The 17,936-nt window shown below is 26.9% G+C and overlaps 2 long non-coding RNA genes across 2 annotated transcripts; one reads left to right on the forward strand and one right to left on the reverse strand.

The window, feature by feature from the left end:
• Positions 1 to 4,703: 4,703 nt before the first annotated feature.
• LOC147909888 (uncharacterized) lies at positions 4,704 to 7,297 on the reverse strand. Its single transcript, XR_015545021.1, has 3 exons — positions 7,011 to 7,297; positions 5,408 to 5,833; positions 4,704 to 4,984 (listed from the first exon to the last, which is right to left on the reverse strand). It is a non-coding gene; the product is annotated as an uncharacterized LOC147909888 (long non-coding RNA).
• A 1,906-nt stretch (positions 7,298 to 9,203) lies between these two features.
• On the forward strand, positions 9,204 to 11,784 carry LOC147909889 (uncharacterized). The gene is made up of 3 exons (XR_015544788.1): positions 9,204 to 9,490; positions 10,657 to 11,080; positions 11,503 to 11,784. It is a non-coding gene; the product is annotated as an uncharacterized LOC147909889 (long non-coding RNA).
• The last annotated feature ends 6,152 nt before the right edge of the window (positions 11,785 to 17,936 follow it).

Below are 17,936 nucleotides of genomic sequence, written 5' to 3' on the forward strand. Positions count from 1 at the left end.
ATTCGTATTGTTATTAAGATATAGTACTATTACTAACATTATTATTACTAGTGGGAGAACATTTAATAAAACAAAAAAAGCGACGAAAATTGTATCTTAAAGTATACTACTAAATTAATTTCGTAAAACTTGATTTTAAAATATATAACATAATTGTCTGACTCATTGACAAAATTATTACTTCCAGTGCAAGACGAGAAAACTTGGGATTAATTCCGATCCTGTACAAGAATTTCCAACAAGATACCAAACTAGATTTTGCGAATGGACTTTACAGAAAGCGACGAGGAATAAGTCTTCATATGATATTGTAAAAATTTCGACTTTCTATCGGTACAAATCACGCATTCACTGCATCAACATAGCATCCACTTGACGCGAGGGACAGCGATGAGTTTTATGAGGTACATAATAAATTAATCATTAATATTTGTAATTTTTTAATGTTAAAAATATAAATGTAAAAAACAAACAAGAAGTTAATATTTAACCTATATTATCTCAGTCAAAGCTCGAATCTTTACTGACTTATTTAATAAATTAAATAGAAAAATTGACGTTTATTTTAAACATCAAATTTTTAAAAAATTAGAAAACAAAGAACATAAAAAAATCAAATTTTTAATTAAAAGTCACTTAAAATTATTAATGACTTTTTCATATTTACAATAAAATCCAAATTAAAAAAAATTTTCTTAATTAAACATCTATCAAATTCGTCAAATTAATAAATAATTTTTGTTATCATATGGTTCGTCGATTTCGTGTAATTTACATCAATAAAGCAACAATAAATTTGATTTATTACGACAAGATAAATGCTATCTGTATGGAATAGATATTTAATATGAATATATAAACATTCCAATAAATGTATAATTTAAATTAATAATTATTGCGGAAATTACAAAAATAAATATGATGGCATTTACCTGGACATAGTTCACATAAATTTTATATTACGTATGTAATATTATTATACATACATTTATCTATGATAAAATTAATTACAATATTAATGCGTATACATACTTTATATATGTATAAAATTTTATAAGATATTAAGTTTAATTTTAGGGGAGCTGAAAATTCAATGAAATTTAAAATTATATACAATATATAATCATAAAATTAAAATTATATATAATATATAATCATATTTGACAATTGGGTTGTTGACAATTAAATAAAATTTAAGATTAATTAAAAATTTTATTTAATTTTTAATCTTTTCTTTGCAATTATCAAGTACGTACACATGATGTTTATATATCCTTATCTACATATTATATAATTTATTAGTTAGATTTATTATATTGTATAATATTTTTTTAGTTTAATTATTATATATTTATTTTTTAAAACAAAATTTAATTATCCGATCGCGAAATCTATTTAAGTGTCATTTTATTTAAAATAATTTAATTTTTCAATTTATCTACATTTATTGTCTTTACCTATACAGTTCCTACCTATCCATATACTTGTCCTACCTATCCGTATTTTCATTTATTCATGCCTATTCGCGTATCCTATCTCTGTTCGTATATTTCTACTTCCTACATTACTTCATTAACGTGTAACACCGCGAATATAATACGTTAATGATTGTGTTCAGCAGAAAAAGCAGCTTTGCAAATGTTGTAAAATTCTTCAACACGATTGGTTCTTGCTTTAGGTTCTTATGAATTTAAATGAATTAATGATATTAAATCAAATTATACAATAATTGAAAACTGCTTTCTTTGCTGAATGCAGCAGCTAATACCTAACCATGTCCTATCGTGTACTGATATTCAGAGAGATTATCTAATTGCGATCGTATTAAATAAATGAGCAATAAATGATAATAATTAAAATAGACTTTTAATTTTTAAAATACAAAAAATTTTTTAAATACAATAAATAACAAAACTAGTGAGAGCCATTGCGGAATGTGCAACTAGAATTTGTAAATTAAAAAACAAAATTTGCGCTTCATTATCTGCACTAGCTCTCATTAGAACTGTTATTTGTTAGTTATTGTATTTTAAATCAAGAATATAAGAACTCGCAAATTGGAAGTAAGTTGCCCTCCCGAATATTCAGAATTTATCTTTCAAAAAAAAATATATATATATCTTTCAAAAAATTAGATTAGTGTTACACACCAACACCCTCTTCGTTCAGATCCTCGTTTTTTTTTTTTGGTTAATATTCTGGCTTAATATGCCAGAGATCGACAGCAAGGAGAAATATTCCTTTTTGCTACCGACTAAAAGCGTAAAATTTTACGCCTTTGTATGATGCGCGAAACACAAACGCGTCGCGAAGGGGCCACCATATTAAGCAAATTGATTAAATATTAATTATCAATAATAATAATTTTATTAATACATGTGTGTGAATAAATTTATTTTTTATTCGCGTCTATTTGAAACTAAAAATATAAGTATTTGACTAAAAATAAATCTAAATTAAAAAAAATCTCTATGAGGGATGTTTTCAATATTTTGATTTTATAAATCTCAAATACTATGAAATTAGATCAAATTTCTTAATATAAATTTTACACAATATAAACAATAAAACTTCAAATTAAATATAAATTATTAAATCGATTACTATCCCACAAAATTTAAGGTCCATGTACGTATTCTTAACGATTCGAACGATTCGTTGCTGAATCTCATCTCAACATGCAGAGAGATAAGAAATTCAAATAAATGATGTAAGATCCAAAAGGGAGATAATTTTCCTTTACATTAATAAATATCGTATATCGTTTATGTTTTAAATTAATACAATCATTTTCTGCATAATTTATTATTTCAAAATTAAGTATTTTAAAAGATGCAAAATTCCGAACGCGATTTTTTAAAATAATTATAAGATAAAATTCTTTTATTTCTTGACACAATGAACCTATACTGGATCTTACATCATGTTACTATTTTGACTGATATAAAATCCAGTCTACATGGATTACTATATATGGATAAGTTATAAAAGTTTAGGCTAAAGTAAGTGCATTTAGTGCAATTTAGGTAAATTATAATAACAATTAATAATTATAAAATATTTTTTTATAAAAAAGCGAGATTAATAAATTATACGACAAATGCGCTACATTAAAATATCTGTTATTTCACTAGTAACAAGTATACAAATAATAAGTGTGAAGCAATACAAAAAATATCTTTGAAAACAGTATGTTATATATATATATACATGTGTATGTATATTATTTTTCTCTGCACCAACTTAAATAAAATTTAAACCTGAATGAATATTTGAAAATAGGATAGATAGAAAGAATAATAAAACTATACTTATTATACTGTAACAAACACTGTTCTATATTATAATATCTATAGACAAAAAAAACAATTTCATTTACTCTAATTACATTTTATATATTGGGTCATCTAAAAAGTATCCGCGGTTTTTTGTGACTAGATGGTGTTGACCATCAAGTGACAAAAAACCGCGGATACTTTTTAGATGACCCAATATATACGTTCTTTATATTTTTTAATTTACTGTATTTTATTTATTTAAAAAATACGAATACTTTATTAATTCTTGTTTTTACTTCCAAGGGCATTATGACGTAATATACAAGGTATTTGATAATTCTGTTGACAACGCTCGTAAGTACAGCGGACTAATCTGAGTCGAAAAGTCTTGTATCATTTTGCAATTTTTGTAATAATTAACAAGATATTAATAATCGTTCAATATTGGTTTTCAATAAATTTTTATTCAAATACCATTAACTTTACAGAAAAACAACAAGAAACAAAAATTGTTAATTTTCTCCTTATAAAGTTCTAAAATTTTTCTCAGAATTTTTTAATATCGTATTTCCTCACATATTGGTAAAAATACTTTGAAAATTGAAGATCAATATTCGCCACTATTTAATAATTAATATTTTTAATAATTATTTAATATTTAATACCTTGTTACTATTGCGATGATCTATTGATCATACTATCAATTTTACAGAAAAACAGCAAAAATTATTTGTTTTCTTCTCATAGAGCTCTAAGATTTTTTTCAGAATTTTTTATCAACTTTTTAATATTGCATTTTTTCACTGGCAAGTATTTTTACCAACATGTGAGGAAATACGACATTAAAAAATTCTGAAAAAAATTTTAGAACTTTATAAGGAGAAAATTAACAATTTTTGTTGAAATTGAAGATAATCAATATTCGCCACTATTTAATAGTTAGTATCTTGTTACTATTGCGAAAATTGCAAAATGGTAGAAGACTTTTCAGTTTAGTCCACTCTACCTGCCCACGAGCGTTATCAGTACAATTATCAAACATCCTGTATATATTTTAATGTAAAACATATTTTTAAAAACCGATTACATAGAATCAACTTTTATGATATTTTTAAGATTGAATTATTTTGTATCAATTGAATTGAATTACAACTGAGATTAAATTACTTATATATTATATATATATATATATATTTGTGTGTGTGTGTGTGTGTGTGTGTGTGTGTGTGTGTGTGTATAAAATATATTTGCGTTAACATATGAATTTAGAAACAACATTTGAGCCTTTAACATTGTAGTTTTCTTGAATGAAATAGTTCTACTTTATTGTTTCAGTTGAATAAATGAGAAATTGGATAAGAACAATGGCGACTTTTACGAAAGATTAAAAATAACTTAAACTGAGTGTTAATATGATATTATAAATTTTACAGTGCATGTACAATAAAATAAGAAGAAGCATCCAGGATTAAATTTATCCTAATCTGTTCTAACTTATCCACTTTAAGGTAACGGATGCATGGAATGTTACATATACATTTATAAAAATATACAGGTATATATTTATTAAATTGATGCATATATGCATCTGTAGATATATTAATAAAATCACCACGCATCCGTTACCTCAACAAAAACATCAATTCATCACTCACCAATTTGATGCGCAACAGCGGAGTTTGATCTGCATCGTCGCTACGATGATTCTGTAACAAAAAGAATATAAAATCTAAATTAAAACAAAGCAAAAAAATCAATTAATATTAAAAAAAATATTTAGTAAACGTAATTCTCTTGAAAATAATCACATAATTTTCAAAATATTTTTACAAGCATCGAATTTTTTAATTTACCATTCACTTACATATTTATAAAAATAATTATATACTCGAAAAAATGTTATATAATAGACATTACATATATAATTATATATAAACATTTTTTATATATGAAACATTTTTTCCCGGGCATTTTCTAAAAAAATCTTAAAAATACATAGATATTTATAAAATTTCAAAATAATTTTAAGATAATTCTTTTTTTCTAATTATTATTTTTAAATCAGTGTAAAATAAAGCGAATAAATAGAAAAAAGATATTGATTTTACAATAGCAAAAAAGATATTTACCGCAAGGTTGCTCCGCCGGTGCCCGATGCCTCTCCCAGACCTCCTCCTCCTCTCAGAGTTGGGGTTGACACATCCTCTCGCACTGGACACTCGCGAAAAACACTCGCGAATAATGGACTATAATCGCGCGCGGACTATAACTTGAGTCCGATTACTTGAACGGCACTCCCGAACAAACGCGCGACGCGACGAACCGGCTGCGGTTCGTTCATTTTCAAATAAATCGGCGACGAGGGTACGTTAGCTTCCCCGTTGGATTTTTACACGAAGAGAACGATTTCACTCAATATCTAAAAATTTATCTAGATATATCATTCAGATCCGAAAATTTTTAGATTTGAGAAAAACCGTTCTTTTCGTATAAATATCCTCTGGGTACTGAGCCCTCCCACCACGTCAAGGTGTACCCGTGAGAGGGAAGATAATCTGAAAAATATAATATATAACTATTATATAGATAAAAGGGTTGAATCTTTTATTTATAGATGATGTCTGTAAAATATGAATAGAGTCAATGAAATGGCTAATTAATAAAAAAGAGAAATGTTTCTTTTATCGATAATAATAGTTTATCGATAATAATAGTTTCAAAGAATTACGTTCAATTTTTAAACGGATCGTATAATGAAAGGTGCACAAAAACAAAAAAAGAATTAAATTATTAAACTATATTAATTCTGAAAGCAGGAATTGCGTTATTTGCATGAAAGTATTATTCATATTAACGTAGCTTGTTTATGACTCGTTTGATACTGTTCGTACAGACAAATGCGGCCGTGTCGCGTGCCGCTCTTCTTCACATTTCTTTTTAAAACATATAATATAATCGCAAAAAATGCTAGATATATAATAAGAAATTTTATAAATATTCACGTAATACGATTACTAGAATGATTAATTATTCATAAAATACAACGTTTCGTATTATATTTAGCATTCTTCGCGATAAGATTTTAAAAAGTAATGTGAAAGAATCGCACGCGACACGGCCGCATTTGTCTGTACGACACTACCTATTTCTAAGAATTTCAGTAGGGGACCGCGCAGTAATTAAGCGTGAACGTAAACATGACGCGCCGCTCCGTGCCACCCCGTACCATCCTCAACACAAGGTCGCGCCAACCGTCTAACTGCCGAAATAAAACGAATATTACGAATATTACGAATAAGTAAAATAATACATTCTTCCCATTTTTAATGATTTTCGATTAATAAAACGATTATTTCTAATTTTAACGGCGCGATTTCGTTTAATGCGATATCATAATTATATCGCGATATACCGAGGAACATATTTGATGTTTATTTTATAATTTTAAATATCAATTTTTCGTATCAATTATAATGTAATGCTGACAAAAGGCAAGAAGTAAAAAGAGATTCTTATTAGCGTGGTCTTCCGTACATAATTGCTCACGTGAAATAATTTTAACATCCCAATATTATATCTCAATTTTAGAATAATAGCATGCATCTAACAATAAGAATCTCATTTTTATTGTTAGTTATCGTACATCCGCGAACGCACGAAATATTTAAAATATTCATGAACTGCGTATGTGAGTAATGAATCTTAGAAATAAAGGGAAAAAGTGCATACAACCTATAATCCTTTTCAATCCTTAATATATTCCTTAGTTTTAGGCAACCTTATGTAATTCGCGTTCGTAGATATTGCTGTTAATTAATGCGACACGCGGAGCGACTCGAAAACACGTGCGTCTCCCACCGAGATCGCCTAGCGAATGCCGAAGTGACGATCGACCACCGCACCTTGCCCCCCTACGCCTTCGCTCCGCGTCCCACCGCTTTTCGTCGCCAGTGACCCCCTTCCCCTACCGAGCTTTTCGCCAGATGTTTTTAGATTACACTCAACTATCGCGTATTCAAACGAAAAATATTCAACGATTTATTCAATTATATTTTTCATATTTTACATGATTTTGACAAACGGATATCGCCGTACATTTCGCGTTTTGATTTGTGGCATCTCGGGCACAATCCTATATTATTTGCATGATTCTCTTAAACGAATTAGTAATTATTCGCGTGAAATATTTTTGATATTTTCTATAATTCTCAATTTTCATAATTCTTTTTAATGATCCATACTTCAATAAAGATTGATAAAATATTCTATATATGTTCTTTATATAAAGATAAACGCAAAAAATCTTAATAAAATGAAACAATTTGTGCTAAATACAGGTTTGGTTAAAAGTACTAAATATCTTGTTAATCGTTATTTAATTTTTCAGTTAATAAATTAATTTAAGACACTCTACTTTTACTGCAAATTATTCTGTGTTTCAGAAATTCTTTAAACGTATAATAAAATAAAATAGATTCCGGAAACTTATTTAAAATATTAAATGAGTCAGAAATGTAGTTATTTAAAATAATAAATACTAAATTTCTCTTTTAAGTTTTTAATTTAAAATATATACTTTAATTTTCATCGCTTTTACAAGTATGTAAAAATTATTAAACGATTTTTACGTATATTTTGGCAACTTTAAAAAGAATTTGTAAACTTGTATATTTATAACAAATTATACATTGTTGTAACTAATAAAATACTAAATACAGTTAACAAAATGAGAAAAATGTACTTCTTCAAAAATGTATAACTCTGAAACATAAATATTTAAACGAAAAATTTAAACGTTAATGTTTTTTTTATACTAAATTAAGTTAGAGTTAATGGCTTATAAATTTTTAATTTAAAAGGAGTTAATAAATTAAAGTTTAAAAGTAACCGAATGAAGTTAAAAATTAATGCGTTTAAAATTAATTAAATTAAAAGTTATTAACTTTTTAACTTTTTTTTAACTTTTAACGTTTTAATTAATTACTACCTGACAATCCTAAACATATTTTCTGTTTAAATATTAATTTAATTAATTTTAAACGCATTAATTTTTAACTTCATTCGGTTACTTTTAAACTTTAATTTATTAACTCCTTTTAAATTAAAAATTTATAAGCCATTAACTCTAACTTAATTTAGTATAAAAAAAACATTAACGTTTAAATTTTTCGTTTAAATATTTATGTTTCAGAGTTATACATTTTTGAAGAAGTACATTTTTCTCATTTTGTTAACTGTATTTAGTTACAACAATGTATAATTTGTTATAAATATACAAGTTTACAAATTCTTTTTAAAGTTGCCAAAATATACGTAAAAATCGTTTAATAATTTTTACATACTTGTAAAAGCGATGAAAATTAAAGTATATATTTTAAATTAAAAACTTAAAAGAGAAATTTAGTATTTATTATTTTAAATAACTACATTTCTGACTCATTTAATTTTTTTAAATAAGTTTCCGGAATCTATTTCATATTTTATTATACGTTTAAAGAATTTCTGAAACACAGAATAATTTGCAGTAAAAGTAGAGTGTCTTAAATTAATTTATTAACTGAAAAATTAAATAACGATTAACAAGATATTTAGTACTTTTAACCAAACCTGTATTTAGCACAAATTGTTTCATTTTATTAAGATTTTTTGCGTTTATCTTTATATAAAGAACATATATAGAATATTTTATCAATCTTTATTGAAGTATGGATCATTAAAAAGAATTATGAAAATTGAGAATTATAGAAAATATCAAAAATATTTCACGCGAATAATTACTAATTCGTTTAAGAGAATCATGCAAATAATATAGGATTGTGCCCGAGATGCCACAAATCAAAACGCGAAATGTACGGCGATATCTGTTTGTCAAAATCATGTAAAATATGAAAAATATAATTGAATAAATCGTTGAATATTTTTCGTTTGAATACGCGATAGTTGAGTGTAATCTAAAAACATCTGGCGAAAAGCTCGGTAGGGGAAGGGGGTCACTGGCGACGAAAAGCGGTGGGACGCGGAGCGAAGGCGAAGGGGGGCAAGGTGCGGTGGTCGATCGTCACTTCGGCATTCGCTAGGCGATCTCGGTGGGAGACGCACGTGTTTTCGAGTCGCTCCGCGTGTCGCATTAATTAACAGCAATATCTACGAACGCGAATTACATAAGGTTGCCTAAAACTAAGGAATATATTAAGGATTGAAAAGGATTATAGGTTGTATGCACTTTTTCCCTTTATTTCTAAGATTCATTACTCACATACGCAGTTCATGAATATTTTAAATATTTCGTGCGTTCGCGGATGTACGATAACTAACAATAAAAATGAGATTCTTATTGTTAGATGCATGCTATTATTCTAAAATTGAGATATAATATTGGGATGTTAAAATTATTTCACGTGAGCAATTATGTAAGGAAGATCACGCTAATAAGAATCTCTTTTTACTTCTTGCCTTTTGTCAGCATTACATCGTAAGTGATACGAAAAATTGATATTTAAAATTATAAAATAAACGTCAAATATGTTCCTCGGTATATCGCAATATAATTATGATATCGCATTAAACGAAATCGCGCCGTTAAAATTAGAAATAATCGTTTTATTAATCGAAAATCATTAAAAATGGGAAGAATGTATTATTTTACTTATTCGTAATATTCGTAATATTCGTTTTATTTCGGCAGTTAGACGGTTGGCGCGACCTTGTGTTGAGGATGGTACGGGGTGGCACGGAGCGGCGCGTCATGTTTACGTTTAGGCGTAATTACTGCGCGTCCCTTACTGAGATTCTTAGAAATAGGTAGTGTCGTACAGACAAATGCGGCCGTGTCGCGTGCGATTCTTTCACATTATTAAAATCTTATCGCGAAGAATGCTAAATATAATACGAAACTTTGTATTTTATGAATAATTAATCATTCTAGTAATCGTATTACGTGAATATTACATAAAATACAACATTTCTTATTATGTATCTACCATTTTTTGCGATTATTACATGTTTCAAAAAGAAATGTGAGGAAGAGTGGCACGCCACACGACCGCATTTGTCTGTACGAACAGTATCAAACGAGTCATAAAAAAGCTACGTTAATATGAATAATACTCTCATGCAAATAACGCAATTCCTGCTTTCAGAATTAATATAGTTTAATAATTTAATTCTTTTTTTGTTTTTGTGCACCTTCCATTATACGATCCGTTTAAAAATTGAACGTAATTCTTTGAAACTATTATTATCGATAAAAGAAACATTTCTCTTTTTTATTAATTAGCCCATTTCATTGACTCTATTCATATTTTACAGACCTCATCTATAAATAAAAGATTCAACCCTTTTATCTATATAATAGTATATTATATATTATATTTTTCAGATTATCTTCCCTCTCATGGGGAGATACACCTTGACGTGGTGGGAGGGCTCAGTACCCAGAGGATATTTATACGAAAAGAACGGTTTTTCTCAAATCTAAAAACTTTCGGATGATATATTTAGATAAATTTTTAGATATTGAGGAAAATCGTTCTCTTCGTGTAAAAATCCAACGGGGAAGCTAACGTACCCTCGTCGCCGCTTTATTTAAAAATGAACGAATCGCAGCCGGTTCGTCGCGTCGCGCGTTTGTTCGGGAGTGCCGTTCAAGTAATCGGACTCAAGTTATAGTCCGCGCGCGATTATAGTCCATTATTCGCGAGTGTTTTTCGCGAGTGTCCAGTGCGAGAGGATGTGTCAACCCCAACTCTGAGAGGAGGAAGAGGTCTGGGAGAGGCATCGGGCACCGGCGGAGCAACCTTGCGGTAAATATCTTTTTTTGCTATTGTAAAATCAATATCTTTTTTCTATTTATTCGCTTTATTTTACACTGATTTAAAAATAATAATTAGAAAAAAAGAATTATCTTAAAATTATTTTGAAATTTTATAAATATCTATGTATTTTGAAGATTTTTTTAGAAAATGTCCGGGAAAAAATGTTTCATATATAAAAAATATTTATATATAATTATATATGTAATGTTTATTAATATAACATTTTTTCGAGTATATAATTATTTTTATAAATATGTAAGTGAATGGTAAATTAAAAAATTCGATGCAAAAATCTTTTGAAAATTATGTGATTATTTTCAAGAGAATTACGTTTACTAAATATTTTTGTTAATATTAATTGATTTTTTTTGCTTTGTTTTAATTTAGATTTTATATTCTTTTTGTTACAGAATCATCGTAGCGACGATGCAGATCGAACTCCGCTGTTGCGCATCAAATTGGTGAGTGATGAATTGATGTTTTTGTTGAGGTAACGGATGCGTGGTGATTTTATTAATATATCTACAGATGCATATATGCATCAATTTAATAAAAATATACCTGTATATTTTTTATAAATGTATATGTAGCATTCCATGCATCCATTACCTTAAAGTGGATAAGTTAGAACAGATTAGGATAAATTTAATCCTGGATGCTTCTTCTTATTTTATTGTACATGCACTGTAAAATTTATAATATCATATTAACACTCAGTTTAAGTTATTTTTAATCTTTCGTAAAAGTCGCCATTGCTCTTATCCAATCTCTCATTAATTCAACTGAAACAATAAAGTAGAACTATTTCATTCAAGAAAACTACAATGTTAAAGGCTCAAATGTTGTTTCTAAATTCATATGTTAACGCAAATATATTTTATACACACACACACACACACACACACACACACACACACACAAATATATATATATATATATAATATATAAGTAATTTAATCTCAGTTGTAATTCAATTCAATTGATACAAAATAATTCAATCTTAAAAATATCATAAAAGTTGATTCTATGTAATCGGTTTTTAAAAATATGTTTTACATTAAAATATATACAGGATGTTTGATAATTGTACTGATAACGCTCGTGGGCAGGTAGAGTGGACTAAACTGAAAAGTCTTCTACCATTTTGCAATTTTCGCAATAGTAACAAGATACTAACTATTAAATAGTGGCGAATATTGATTATCTTCAATTTCAACAAAAATTGTTAATTTTCTCCTTATAAAGTTCTAAAATTTTTTTCAGAATTTTTTAATGTCGTATTTCCTCACATGTTGGTAAAAATACTTGCCAGTGAAAAAATGCAATATTAAAAAGTTGATAAAAAATTCTGAAAAAAATCTTAGAGCTCTATGAGAAGAAAACAAATAATTTTTGCTGTTTTTCTGTAAAATTGATAGTATGATCAATAGATCATCGCAATAGTAACAAGGTATTAAATATTAAATAATTATTAAAAATATTAATTATTAAATAGTGGCGAATATTGATCTTCAATTTTCAAAGTATTTTTACCAATATGTGAGGAAATACGATATTAAAAAATTCTGAGAAAAATTTTAGAACTTTATAAGGAGAAAATTAACAATTTTTGTTTCTTGTTGTTTTTCTGTAAAGTTAATGGTATTTGAATAAAAATTTATTGAAAACCAATATTGAACGATTATTAATATCTTGTTAATTATTACAAAAATTGCAAAATGATACAAGACTTTTCGACTCAGATTAGTCCGCTGTACTTACGAGCGTTGTCAACAGAATTATCAAATACCTTGTATATTACGTCATAATGCCCTTGGAAGTAAAAACAAGAATTAATAAAGTATTCGTATTTTTTAAATAAATAAAATACAGTAAATTAAAAAATATAAAGAACGTATATATTGGGTCATCTAAAAAGTATCCGCGGTTTTTTGTCACTTGATGGTCAACACCATCTAGTCACAAAAAACCGCGGATACTTTTTAGATGACCCAATATATAAAATGTAATTAGAGTAAATGAAATTGTTTTTTTTGTCTATAGATATTATAATATAGAACAGTGTTTGTTACAGTATAATAAGTATAGTTTTATTATTCTTTCTATCTATCCTATTTTCAAATATTCATTCAGGTTTAAATTTTATTTAAGTTGGTGCAGAGAAAAATAATATACATACACATGTATATATATATATATAACATACTGTTTTCAAAGATATTTTTTATATTGCTTCACACTTATTATTTGTATACTTGTTACTAGTGAGAAATAACAGATATTTTAATGTAGCGCATTTGTCGTATAATTTATTAATCTCGCTTTTTTATAAAAAAATATTTTATAATTATTAATTGTTATTATAATTTACCTAAATTGCACTAAATGCACTTACTTTAGCCTAAACTTTTATAACTTATCCATATATAGTAATCCATGTAGACTGGATTTTATATCAGTCAAAATAGTAACATGATGTAAGATCCAGTATAGGTTCATTGTGTCAAGAAATAAAAGAATTTTATCTTATAATTATTTTAAAAAATCGCGTTCGGAATTTTGCATCTTTTAAAATACTTAATTTTGAAATAATAAATTATGCAGAAAATGATTGTATTAATTTAAAACATAAACGATATACGATATTTATTAATGTAAAGGAAAATTATCTCCCTTTTGGATCTTACATCATTTATTTGAATTTCTTATCTCTCTGCATGTTGAGATGAGATTCAGCAACGAATCGTTCGAATCGTTAAGAATACGTACATGGACCTTAAATTTTGTGGGATAGTAATCGATTTAATAATTTATATTTAATTTGAAGTTTTATTGTTTATATTGTGTAAAATTTATATTAAGAAATTTGATCTAATTTCATAGTATTTGAGATTTATAAAATCAAAATATTGAAAACATCCCTCATAGAGATTTTTTTTAATTTAGATTTATTTTTAGTCAAATACTTATATTTTTAGTTTCAAATAGACGCGAATAAAAAATAAATTTATTCACACACATGTATTAATAAAATTATTATTATTGATAATTAATATTTAAATTCAATTTGATTAATATGGTGGCCCCTTCGCGACGCGTTCGTGTTTTACGCATCATACAAAAGCATAAAATTTTACGCTTTTAGTCGGCAGCATAAAAGAATATTCCTCCTTGCTGTCTATCTCCGACATATTATTGCCAGAATATTGGCCAGAAAAAAGACGAAGATTTGTACGAAGTGGGTTGGTGTGTAACACTAATCTAATTTTTTTAAAGATATAAAGATAAATTCTGAATATTCGGGAGGGTAACTTGCTCGGAAATTGCGAGTTCTTATATTGTTGATTTAAAATATAATAACTAACAAATAATAGGGCTAATGAGACCTAGTGCAGATAATGAAGCGCAAGTTTTATAGGTTTTTTAATCTACAAATTCTAGTTGCACTTGATTATCCGCACTGGCTCTCATTAGTTCTGTTATTTATTAATTTTTTGTATTTAAAAAATTAAAAATCTATTTTAATTATTATTATTTATTGTTCATTTATTTAATACGATTGTAATTAGGTAATCTGAATTTATTAGTACACGATAGGACATGGTTAGGCATTAGCTGCTGCATTCAGCAAAGAAAGCAGTTTTGCAATTATTGTAAAATTTAATGTCATTAGTTCATTTAAATTCATAAAAATCTAGCAAGAAGTGTTGAAGAATTGTACAATATTTTCAAAACTGCTTTCTCTGCTGAACATAGCCATTAACGTATTATATTCACGTAACAACACACATATATATATATATTAAAGAGCCTATAATCAGAGTGGCACCATACGAGAGATGACAAAATTTAGCGAATCATAATTTAGCGAAATTCTGCGAGAGAGAAAGATATATACGGTCTCAGTCTATCCAACAGACTGTCAGTTTTAGGGTTAGGTGCAATGGCATTGAACGACATAGATACGTAAAGGTACATTGATAAAAATAAAATTATCGGAATTATTTTAGAAATATTGTTGGATGTACAATACTGTTTTGTAACAATTCATTAAAAAAGGGATATGTTATGAAAATAATTCCGAAAGACACAGAACGCCGAATGAATTGGTTAAAGAGTATAAATGCAAATATAAAAATTGGACACCGTCAAAAAATTCATCTGTATGTGAGGTAAAGTAATTTATTCTTTATAAATAATGTATTTAAAATATTAAAATAAAAATGTAACATAAAATATACACAGATTAATTATAATATCTGAAGACACTGTGTCTTGGTACTAAGTATATGTATAGTCATCACATTGGTTCCGAATTTAATTCTTTCTCTATCGTAATTTTTTCAATTATATATCATTGCATTGTGAGTCTAAAACAAATAATATGATAATTACGATATTTAATATTTATATAATATTTATTATATTAATTTATATAATATTTTATGAAATGGTATACATTATACATATATAATATTTTTCTGAATTTTTTATTTCTTTTATATTATTACAAATGCATTTTACTCCTAAAATGTAGGAACAAAGATAATAAACTAGCTTAAATAATGCAATAAATAATGTGTATAAAGTAATGTGCAATATTACAAAATGTACAATATTGCAATAGTACAAAATAAATGAAGTTTTATAATAAATAATATATGTAAAAGTTTTATTATTTTATATATACAATACTTATTTATTATCATTTTTTAATTTGCCACAATTTTTGAGCATGAATTCAAAATTTAGAAAATAATGTGTTTAAAAAACTGGAGGAAATGGTTAAAACATGGTGCACCAATCACAAGTGATACCCGTATGGCGTCACTCTGATTGTAGGCTCTCTAGTGTGCAGTGTATTGTAGCGATTCAAGGCGATAATCTCAGGTGTAATCGTGTCCGTCAAGCTACATCTAAGCGACATCCCCAGGCGTTACCGCACAGCGATTCATGATGTTCGCTCAGGCGCATAATTTACGAGTTGTGACATAGAATTTAAAATATTAGAGATGTAAAAACCTGTGTTTTCCATTTTTCCGAAGTCTACTTAAATTAAATCTTACTCTAATTTACGAAAATCAATTTTTTTTAAATTATTTTTTATAAATTATAATGATAGAGTCCTCTCCCAGTGTAAAATTGAATTTCTTTGAGAATGTGTTCTACTTACTAGTAGAGGAACACGATCGATAGATGTTTCAACTGATGGTATACCGTTAACACTAGAATCTCTTTCAAGATTCTTTTTATATCAACTGATAATATCAATGAAGTGTATACAGTTAAGAGAATATAACCTAAAGTTATTTATAGTTATTACCAATTATTTTTTAAATAAATATTTATAATTGCCTTTATACAGCAAATTAAAAGATGTTTTGCACAATTAAAGTAAAAACGATAATGTAGTCTAAACCAGACTTTATGCCAAAAACAAAAAAGCTAAAAAAATTACAATTTTGTTATCGATTTCTGGCATTGACTCGTAACAATATTTACTTTATATATGTACAAATTTTGTACTTTGTACGTATAAAACAAATACGAATAAAACTCTTGATTTTGATTAGGGATTACATGAATAAACAATGTTGAGTTCTTAGAATTAATACGAAAAATTTGTTAGTTAAAAAATTTATACATATATAATCGATAAAGTAATAAACTTTAGGATCCTCTTAAAGCTCTGTGCATTTCATATGCTTTCAAACAGAGATCAAATTTTATGCTCCTTTCATTTATGAAAAATGTTCAGCAATACAAAATTTGATTATCACACTAAGATTTGATCAAAATATACATATAAAGATTTATAACGAAACTATTTTTTCTTAGTTAAAAACATTTCTGGAGTAAAAAGATAAATTGTTTATGAGCGCAATGATAATATGTTGTGTATTATTGTGCATCAAGAAATTTTTAGTTTCTTCTTCTTCCGTTGGATGACAGCAACGATAACGTTCTCATGAAGAAACATGTACATTCAGTTATCATCCGACTCATATCAACACGTTTCATGTGCTCGTCTATAGATATCAGCCATGTCTATCATTTTAATAAAAATGGTTCAAAAATTGCAGTAATAAATGTTTAATATTAACAAGCTTTGTGTGATTATTCTAAAAATAACTCTATTACTTTGACTTAATTATTTCTTCTGATTTTTTATCGACCAAACAAAAAATTATAAGACTAGACTAGAATTTGAAATGTAAATATATGAACATATTATAGATTTACATTTTTAATTTTCTATAAGATATATATTGTTATTATATACAATTATATATAATTTTATTCAACGTTTAATTTTATCATACTATCATGATCTCTAATATGTAATGAATTTGTTGTAAATAAAGACAAAGATATTTTATTTAATTTTCCGGAGACAAGATAATGCGTCTCAACTAGCCAGTATAAGCCATAAAGGTGGGTGTTATACAATTAACATGAAACGTTAAACTACTATCATTAAGTAACAGCGCAATTCTTGCTTTAAGATTAATTTGAGCTTATCTTTTGAGAGAGCGTAAAGTTTCGCAGCATAAATTATGGCACGCATTAAGGAATCGCTTGAAAACATCATTTATTTTCCTGTGGTATCTACTTTCCCTTGAATACACATCCTCTGGAGATACTTTGCGTCATTCTTACAAAGTCAGAAGGAAATTCCAAGTTATAGATGAGAAAAACAGGGAAGGAATAAAGGTTGAAAATTTTCTACTTAAATCGATTTTCAAATAAAATATTCCATTCTAGTTTTTATTCTTAGTTTCTTGCATATTCTAGTTTTGCATATTCTAGATAAAACTGTAGAAAAAAATATCTCTTTGTGGTA

The sequence above is a fragment of the Acromyrmex echinatior genome, chromosome 4, assembly GCF_024713525.1.
Source record: "Acromyrmex echinatior isolate Ae372 chromosome 4, ASM2471352v2, whole genome shotgun sequence".
Classification (NCBI taxonomy): domain Eukaryota; kingdom Metazoa; phylum Arthropoda; class Insecta; order Hymenoptera; family Formicidae; genus Acromyrmex; species Acromyrmex echinatior.